This window comes from Schistocerca americana, chromosome 3 (assembly GCF_021461395.2).
Source record: "Schistocerca americana isolate TAMUIC-IGC-003095 chromosome 3, iqSchAmer2.1, whole genome shotgun sequence".
NCBI classification, from domain to species: Eukaryota; Metazoa; Arthropoda; class Insecta; order Orthoptera; family Acrididae; genus Schistocerca; species Schistocerca americana.
This window is the reverse complement of record NC_060121.1, coordinates 860114436-860124511: the sequence shown is the minus strand read 5'-3', so window position 1 is coordinate 860124511 and position 10076 is coordinate 860114436. Positions and strand designations below refer to the sequence as shown.

Below are 10076 nucleotides of genomic sequence, written 5' to 3'. Positions count from 1 at the left end.
AACGTTCTGGATCGAGGAGGCTCTCCTGGAAAACGTGATTTCGTTGAGCATCGGATGTGCCGTTTCCGACGCCTATACAGCATGGCAATATTCCATAGACACTAAATGGAAAAATATCGTGACGCTAAGAAGAAGTAAAGTGCCGATACATCAAGAGCCATAGCTGTGATTGTATGTGTGCTCTGCGCCTCGCCATCTCGCCGTCCGCCAACCGCCGCTTCGATACGAACAGGTTGAAACTTTTAGTACTGTATTCGTGTGGACCAGTGTTACTTTTGTTCCTTGCTGTTCAATAACAACTTAACTTTTACCAGAACTGTCCTATCATTTAATTATCCTCATCACTAACCTAGACAGGGTCCTTTCCACATGTTGTGCAATCCGAGTGTCCCGAAATGAAGATTTAAAGTTCACGTTAATAATAATTACCTGCAGACCTATCTATGTTAAAATGATGTTTAAAGAACTTTGTTGTTAATAAATCAATAAGTAAAGAACAAAGGACTGACAAAGTTGGAAGATAATGTTGAAATTGGTTTAGTAATGAAGTTAATTTGAGACAAAAATAATGGTAGTTAAATGAGCAAGAAATAAGACAAAAAGAGTAGTAACTCATATATCGGAAATCTTGAGTGCTTAACGATTTCGACAATGAAAAAGTTCAGTACAGTGATCATAACAGTTTCAGGGTCCCCCCCCCCCCCTTTTCTTTTCTATTCATTTAAATTCTGAAGTGTACTGAACTGATTTGACCAGCAAAGTTAAAGTCAATATAAAACCAAAATTAATTAGTGTTTTACCTTTTTCAAAATTGATATTGTATGTATGTTTCGAAAGTGCTATTTCTAGGGTAACCTATGCCCGATTTTAATCAGATCAATAGACAGTACGAAATTTGTAGTAAACATTATAGTGTATTGTTGTGTATTTATGGCTTGTCCATATTAGTACAGAAAGTGAAATCATTAGTTCAGTAAATTTTCTGGTTCTAAAATTTACCATAGTATGCAGTGTTATTACGTGTTGTTTTGTATGAACGTACTTCAACTTGTACTGGGAAGAAACTCAGTTAATGCCTAATTAGGCTGGCGACCGTATTATTAACAATTTGGTTGCATCTGATGTGTTGTTTCTTGTCCATCCTAACGTGTAGTTGCACTTCAGACTTGCTTGACGTATCATTGTTGTTACTGAGTGGGTGAAAGTCTGATTTAGCCTCCATTCAGGTACACGCGGTCAACATATATACCAAAATCCTTTCTTATAAGGTGAAGCCCGTTAACTTACCATAGTACAGGCTTTAATAAGTATCGTGCGCAGTAGCGTAGTGTTACACAATTTATACAGGTCTCAAACCATTGTGTGTATCTAAGTATTTCTACATGAGAGAGTTTCCGACGTTATGTGATTTTTGTGTTCTAGTTTCCCGAAAGATGAACAATTAGTCAAAAATTGAAAATAATAAAGGACAAACGGATGGTGTGATTATCTGATTTACTGCAACAATTTCATAGTTCCAAAAGTGTTTTTTGTGACGTTTTGGCGCTCTATACTGTTTCATTATAACGTAATTAATCAGAACAAACGTTCGAGAATATGAATATGTGCAATAGACAACGTACAAAAATGTTGTTGGATGTCACACATCTTCGTAACCGAGAAAATCGTTAATAAAATGGAATCCGAACTACGATACTATCGCGAAAAACCAAAGTACTCTTGCTCTTCACAATTTTAAGGTAACTTCAGTTCCAGGTATAAAATTGTTAAGATGTGTATAAAACACGTATACAAAGATTCAATGTACTTCTGCAGGTTATCTATCTATAGCAGCGAAGTAATAAAACTCAAAATACGCTATATAGGCTAAAATGCGCCATCCCAAAAAAACGTGACTTGAGCTGCAGGAGATGTTTCGGACAGAATTCTTGTTCTGTGCATCCAAATTCTCGCTCGGTAGTTACACTGATGAGACGAAACATTATGACCACCTACTTAACAGCATGTTGATCCACTTCTGAAACGTAATTCAGAAGTGATTCTGCGTGACGTGGAATCCGTCAAGTACTCGATAGATATGCTGCAACGCCTTGTTGCAACATGCCCACTTCGCACCACCATATAAATTACAAGTAAACACCCTGACAATGACTTTCAACTGAAATAAGTTATTACGTTGTTAAATGACAAAAAATAACTGCCGGCCGTGGTGGCCGAGCGGTTCTAGGCGCTTCAGTCTGGAACTGCGCGACCACTGCGGCCGCAGGTTCGAAGCCTGCCTCGGGCATGGATGTGTGTGATGTCTTTAGGTTAGTTAGGTTTAAGTAGTCCTAAGTTCTAGGGGACTGATGACCTCAGATGTTAAGTCCCATAGTGCTCAGAGCCATATGAACCGTTTTTGAACTCACTTCCTGTAATTTACAGGCGGTTTGTGGGCACGGAGATGGTGCTCGATAGCCTCCCAGTTAGATTTCATCAGATTCAGGTAATCCGAATTTGATGGCCAAGACATGCTCCTCAAGCGATTTCAGCACGATTTTGGTCTTGTGGCACGGATAGTTATCCTGATGGAAGATGCCATCGCTGTTGAGAAAGACATCAAGCATAAGGGTTTACAGGCGGTCCCTGGTAATGTTCACGTAGTACACAGCAGTCGTGGTACCATCGATTACTACTTCAGATCCCATGTAAGCCTAAGTGAATTTCCCCCATAACATAATACTGCTCCCAACGGCCTGCGTCCGTGACGCGCTGAATCTTTTCGAGCAGCCATTCGACTGGATGACGGCGTATATGGACACGATCATCGACCTGGTTTAACAATAAACGGAATTCATCCGAACAGGCGACACGATTCTATTGACCCGCTGTCCAATCTCTGTCACCCTGCACCAAATGTAGTCATAATTGACGATGTCGCTGGGTCAACATGAGAACACGTAGGATCCTCTGAGGCGGAACACCATATTCAACGGTGTGTGCTGAACTGTATGCTCCAAAAAACTTGTGCCTGTCCCAGCACTGTACTCTGTCGTGAGATCTGCCACAGAGAGAGCAAGCTACCGATCCCTACGTTCTGTGATGAGGTGTGGATGTTCAACTTCTTGTCGGCTACTTGAGGTTTCAGAGTTCTTCAACCACTTTCCATAGATGCTCACGACAGTAGCACGCGATCAGTCGATCAGTTTCGCCTTTTAGAGGTGCCCGCTCCCAGGCACTGGGCCACAACACTCTGACTTTCGTCAAAGTCGCTCAGGTCGGCGGATTTCCGCATTTGCGCCACTTACTCTCGCTGTAACGATTCCCTGTCCATTTTTGCTCCGCTCATATACTCCTCTTACCACGTCACGTGCCCTCAGAGACACCAGGCAGCATATAATCTTGCGGTGGGCAGTGGTCGAAATGCTTTGGCTCATCAATGTATTTATGCTCTTTGGCGCAGCCACCACTGAAAGCATGCCGCATCTCTGCACTAGCTGCACGTGACATATCGGTCGGTTAAGTACTTTGACTAGCATGAGCCAGTTTAGGTGCGTCGCCGCGAATTTTTAGTAAGTTCGTAGCGCAATGCGAGGCGAAACCACTCTGGGGCTGTATACGAAGATGGCATGTCCGAAAGAACAGATGCCATCTTCATATCGTTTGAGGCTAACCGGCAGATGACCTTCTTCAGTGCGGATGCACACAATTTGCCTGATCTCTTACAGGATTCGGTGGATTGTCTGCCGCGAGTAATGGGTATAATGGCAGAGGCACTACGAATGTAGTATGTGGACTATAACTGGAGAATGTGGGTCTCACGGGGAGCGTGCCGGCGGTAAATCCCTGCAGTCGCATTATCCTCTGTGCCCTCGGTGGCTCAGGTGGATAGAGCGTCTGCCATGTAAGCAGGAGATCCCGGGTTCGAGTCCCGGTCGGAGCAAACATTTTCAATTGTCCCCGTTGATCTATATCACGCCCGTCAGCAGCTAATGGTATTGAGTTAATTATAATTTCACTCTGAGGCTCAGTCTTGACCTGTTCGAATATGAATACTGCCTGCAGTTTCTCACCATGCTGTTTCACACTTGTTCAGTGAGATCGCTATATGTTCTTCGCTTAAGGAATGCTATGTAAGCGTATTTGGTTATGTTCCTGTAGAAGGTGATCGTTTATCGAAATCATGGTTAGGCAGGGTAAATTCTCGATTTGCTGCATGTTCAAAATGAAACGGAACCTAATTTTTCATTGTGATCAGTCTCGAATCACTTGCCCATGCAAACAGCAATGTTCCCATCTGCTTCATATTTCCTTGAGCATTCGTGATATCCAGCCCCTCTCTCATAATACACACATCAAAAAAGTTTTGCGTCACCTCGGTTCCGAGAGTTCCGGAACCTGTACCGAAAACTGGAATAGAGATCAACATAAACATCATTGCCACCCTTTTTATTGCTAATGAAAACCACACATTGCATGATGTACCACCATACAGCGAGACCTTCAGAAATGGTAATCCAGATTGCTGTGCACACTGGTGCCTCTGATACCCAGTAGCACGTCCTCTTACATTGATGCATGCCTGTATTTGTCGTGGCATACTATCCACAAGTTCATCAAGGCACTGTTGGTCCAGATTGTCTCACTCCTCAATGGCGATTCGGCGTAGACCACTGAGAGTGGTTGGTGGGTCATCTCGTCCATAAAAAGCCCTTATCTATCTATACCAGGCATGTTCGATAGGATTCATGTCTGGAGAACATGCTGGCCACTCTAGTCGAGCGATCCTGAAGGAAGTCATTCACAAGATGTCCACGATAATGGCGCGTATTGTCATCCATGAAGACGAATGCGTCGCCAATATGCTGCCGATATCGTTGCACTATCGGTCGGAGGATAGCATTCACGTATCGTACAGTCGTTACGGCGCCTTCCATGGCCAGCACCGGCTTACGTCGGCCCCACGTAATGCCACTCCAAAACATCGGGGAACCTCTACCTCGCTACACTCGCTGGACAGTGCGTCTAAGGCGTACAACCTGACCAGGTTGCCCCCAAACTGACGATTGTCTGGTTGAAGGCATATGCAACACTCATTGGTGAAGAGAACGTGATGCCTCGCCATTGACGTCGGGAGTGAAGTTGCGCATCATGCAGTCTATTGCGCACAGTTTGAGTCGCAACACGACGTCCTGTGGCTGCACGAAAAGTGTTATTCGACATTGTGGCGTTGCTATCAGGGTTTCTCCGAGCCATAATCCGTAGGTAGCGGTCATCCATTTCAGTAGTAGCCCTTGGGTGGCCTGAGCGAGGCATGTCATCGACAGTTCTACATCTACATCCATACTCCGCAAGCCACCTTACGGTCTGTGGCGGAGGGTACCCTGAGTACCTCTATCGGTTCTCCCTTCTATTCCAGTCTCGTATTGTTCGTGGAAAGAAGGATTGTCGGTATGCTTCTGTGTGGGCTATAATCTCTCTGATTTTATCCTCATGGTCTCTTCGCGAGAGGGAGCTATATCCTGCTTGATCCCTCGAAGAAGGTATGTTCTCGAAACTTTAACAAAAGCCCGTACCGAGCTACTGAGCGTCTCTCCTGCAGAGTCTTCCACTGGAGTTTATCTATCATCTCCGTAACGCTTTCGCGATTACTTTTGGTTAAAATGGCTCCGAGCACTATGGGACTTAACATCTATGGTCATCAGTCCCCTAGAACTGAGAACTACTTAAACCTAACTAACCTAAGGACATCACACAACACCCAGTCATCACGAGGCAGAGAAAATCTCTGACCCCGCCGGGAATCGAACCCGGGAACCCGGGCGTGGGAAGCGAGAACGCTACCGCACGACCACGAGCTGCGGACTTTCGCGATTACTAAATGATCCTGTAACGAAGTGCGCTGCTTTCCGTTGGATCTTCTATATCTCTTCTATCAACCCTATCTGGTACGGTTCCCACAATGCTGAGCAGTATTCAAGCAGTGGGCGAACAAGCGTACTGTAACCTGTTTCCTTTGTTTTCGGATTGCATTTCCTTAGGATTCTTCCAATGAATCTCAGTCTGGCATCTGCTTTACCGAAGATCAACTTTATATGATCATTCCATTTTAAATCACTCCTAATGCGTACTCCCAGATGATTTATGGAATTAACTGCGTCCAGTTGCTGACCTGCTATTTTGTAGCTAAATGATAAGGGATCTATCTTTCTATGTATTCGCAGCACATTACACTTGTCTACATTGAGATTGAATTGTCATTCCCTGCACCATGCGTCAATTCGCTGCAGATCCTCCTGCATTTCAGTACAATTTTCCATTGTTACAACCTCTCGATACACCACAGCATCATCTGCAAAAAGCCTCAGTGAACTTCCGATGTCATCCACAAGGTCATTTATGTATATTGTGAATAGCAAATGTCCTATGACATTCCCCTGCGGCACACCTGAAATCACTCTTACTTCGGAAGACTTCTCTCCATTGAGAATAACATGCTGCGTTCTGTTATCCAGGAACTCTTCAATCCAATCACACAATTGGTCTGATAGTCCATATGCTCTTACTTTGTTCATTAAACGACTGTGGGGGACTGTATCGAACGTCTTGCGGAAGTCAAGAAACACGGCATCTACCTGTGAACCCGTGTCTATGGCCCTCTGAGTCTCGTGGACGAATAGCGCGAGCTGGGTTTCACACGACCGTCTTTTTCGAAACCCATGCTGATTCCTACAGAGTAGATTTCTAGTCTCCAGAAAAGTCATTATACTCGAACATAATACGTGTTCCAAAATTCTACAACTGATCGACGTTAGAGATATAGGTCTATAGTTCTGCACATCTTTTCGACGTCTCTTCTTGAAAACGGGGATGACCTGTGCCCTTTTTCCAATCCTTTGGAACGCTACGCTCTTCTAGAGACCTACGGTACACCGCTGCAATAACCCGACAAGTTCCTTCGCGTACTCTGTGTAAAATCGAACTGGTATCCCATCAGGTCCAGCGGCCTTTCCTCTTTTGAGCGATTTTAATTGTTTCTCTATCCCTCTGTCGTCTATTTCGATATCTACCATTTTGTCATCTGTGCGACAATCTAGAGAAGGAACTACAGTGCAGTCTTCCTCTGTGAAACAGCTTTGGAAAAAGACATTTAGTATTTCGGCCTTTAGTCTGTCATCCTCTGTTTCAGTACCATATTGGCCACAGAGCGTCTGGACATTTTGTTTTGATCCACCTACCGCTTTGACGTAAGACCAATATTTCTTAGGATTTTCTGCCAAGTCAGTACATAGAACTTTACATTCGAATTCATTGAACGCCTCTCGCATAGCCCTCCTCACACTACATTTCGCTTCGCGTAATTTTTGTTTGTCTGCAAGGCTTTGGCAATGTTTATGTTTGCTATGAAGTTCCCTTTGCTTCCGCAGCAGTTTTCTAACTCGGTTGTTGTACCACGGTGGCTCTTTTCCTTCTCTTACGATCTTGCTTGGCACATACTCATCTAACGCATATTGTACGATGGTTTTGAACTTTGTCCACTGATCCTCAACACTATCTGTACTTGAGACAAAACTTTTGTGTTGAGCCGTCAGGTACTCTGTAATCTGCTTTTTCTCACTTTTGCTAAACAGAAGAGTCTTCCTACCTTTTTTAATATTTCTATTTACGGCTGAAATCATCGATGCAGTAACTGCTTTATGATCGCTGATTCCCTGTTCTGCGTTAACTGTTTCAAATAGTTCGGGTCTGTTTGTCACCAGAATGTCTAACATGTTATCACCACGAGTCGGTTCTCTGTTTAACTGCTCAAGGTAGTTTTCAGATAAAGCACTTAAAAAAATTTCACTGGATTCTTTGTCCCTGTCACCCGTTTTGAACGTTTGAGTCTCCCAGTCTATATCCGGCCAATTAAAATCTCCACCCAGAACTATAACATGGTGGGGAAATGTAATCGAAATATTTTCCAAATTATCCTTCACGTGCCCAGCCACAACAGCTGCTGAGCCAGGGGGCCTATAGAGACATCCAATTACCATGTCCGAGGCTGCTTTAACCGTGAGCTTCACCCAAATTATTTCACATTTCGGAACTCCGTCAATTTCCTTCGACACTATTGCACTTCTTATCGCTATAAACACCCCTCCCCCTTCACTGTCCAGCCTGTTCAAATGGCTCTGAGCACTATGGGACTTAACATCCATGGTCATCAGTCCCCTAGAACTTAGAACTACTTAAACCTAACTAACCTAAGGACACCACACACATCCATGCCCGAGGCAGGATTCGAACCTGCGACCGTAGCAGTCGCGCGGCTACGGACTGCGCGCCTAGAACCGCTAGACCACCGCGGCCGGCTGTCCATCCTGTCTCTGCGGTGTACATTCCAATCTGAGTTCAGGATTTCATTACTGTTTACGTCTGGTTTCAGCCAACTTTCTGCCCCTAGTACTACATGGACGTTGTGAACGCTTATTAATGAGAGCAGTTCTGGGACCTTTCTATAGACGCTCCTGCAGTTTACTATTAGCACATTAATATTGTTATTCCCTGTTGCATTTTGCCTACTCTCACCTTGCCGCGTCTCAGGAGGCGTCTTGTCGGGCCTAGGGAGGGAATTCTCTAACCTAGAAAGCCCCCATGTGCACTCCACACGTACTCCGCTACCCTTGTAGCCGCTTCCGGCGTGTAGTGCACGCCAGGAGGACCCTACATTTCTCTACCCGATAGCGGAGGTCGAAAAATTTGCACCCCAGATCTCCGCAGAATCGTCTGAGCCTCTGGTTTAAGCCTTCCACTCGGCTCCAAACCAGAGGACCGCGATCGGTTCTGGGAACGATACTACAAATAGTTAGCTCTGATTCCACCCCGCGAGCGAGGCTTTCCGACTTCACCAAATCCGCCAACCGCCTGTACGAACTGAGGATGACCTCTGAACACAGACGGCAGGAGTCATTGGTGCCGACATGAGCAACAATTTGCAGTCGGGTGCACCCAGTGCTCTCTATCGCCGCCGGCAGGGCCTCCTCCCGGCCGGTGTGGCCGTGTGGTTAAAGGCGCTTCAGTCTGGAACCGCGTGGCCGCTACGGTCGCAGGTTCGAATCCTGCTTCGGGCATGGATGTGTGTGATTCCCTTAGGTTAGTTAGATTTAATTAGTTCTAAGTTCTAGGGGACTGATGACCACAGATGTTAAGTCCCATAGTGCTCAGAGCCAGGACCTCCTCCACATCTCGGATGAGACACCCCGGCAAGCAGACAGAGTGAACACTGGCCTTCTTCCCCGACCTTTCCGCTATTTCCCTAAGGGGCTCCATCACCCGCCTAACGTTGGAGCTCCCAATAACTAATAAACCCCTCCCCCCGTGTGCCTGCTCGAACCTTGCTGAAGGAGCGGCCACATGTCCACTCACAGGCAGAGCGGGCGATGCCACACGGCCAGCTCCACATTTACCCTCCGCCTCGTGCGGCGCGAACACCGCTGAACCCGCCACTCCCCTTGGGGAGAGGGTGGCCTAACCGCGCCCGGTACCCGCGAAGATGTCTCGACAGCAGGGAAAGTGGGTGAAGCATGTAACACCTGGGGTGTACCATGCAACGCACCAGACTCCCCACTGCCGCTACACTCTGAGGCAGCAGCCTGAAGACGGCTGACCGCGGCCATCAACACGTTCAGCTGGTCGCGAACAGTGGCCAGCTCCTCCTGCGTCCGTACACAGCAGTCACACATCCTATCCATCGTAAGAAATCAATTTACTGTAGAGAATTAATCAACTTTTAACTAGACTGCTAATTCACTAAAGGCGGCCGATTGTTGACTAAACTGTGATTGCTAGGCACTTCTTGTAGAAAACGATGAAAATAGCACTACCTGTCTCTGGACTGTATTGAAAACAAACAATAGCACTACTGGTACTATGGCTGACTAACGGGACTCTCTCTGACTGTATTCAAAACAAACACGAAATCTATGGAACACTATTACTAGCACTCGACAATTAAAGCTTCCTAAAAGCAAAAACACACGGAAGAAGAAGTGACAAGTAAGAAAAATACAGTTAATACTTAAATTAAGGTAGCTCGCTGCACAGCAGACGTGAAG

The 10076-nt window shown here is 45.6% G+C and overlaps 1 non-coding gene across 1 annotated transcript; it reads left to right on the top strand.

Annotated features, from left to right (window-relative positions):
• The first annotated feature begins 3847 nt into the window (after positions 1-3847).
• Trnat-ugu lies at positions 3848-3922 on the top strand. The gene has a single exon. It is a non-coding gene; the product is annotated as a tRNA-Thr (tRNA).
• Positions 3923-10076: the final 6154 nt, after the last annotated feature.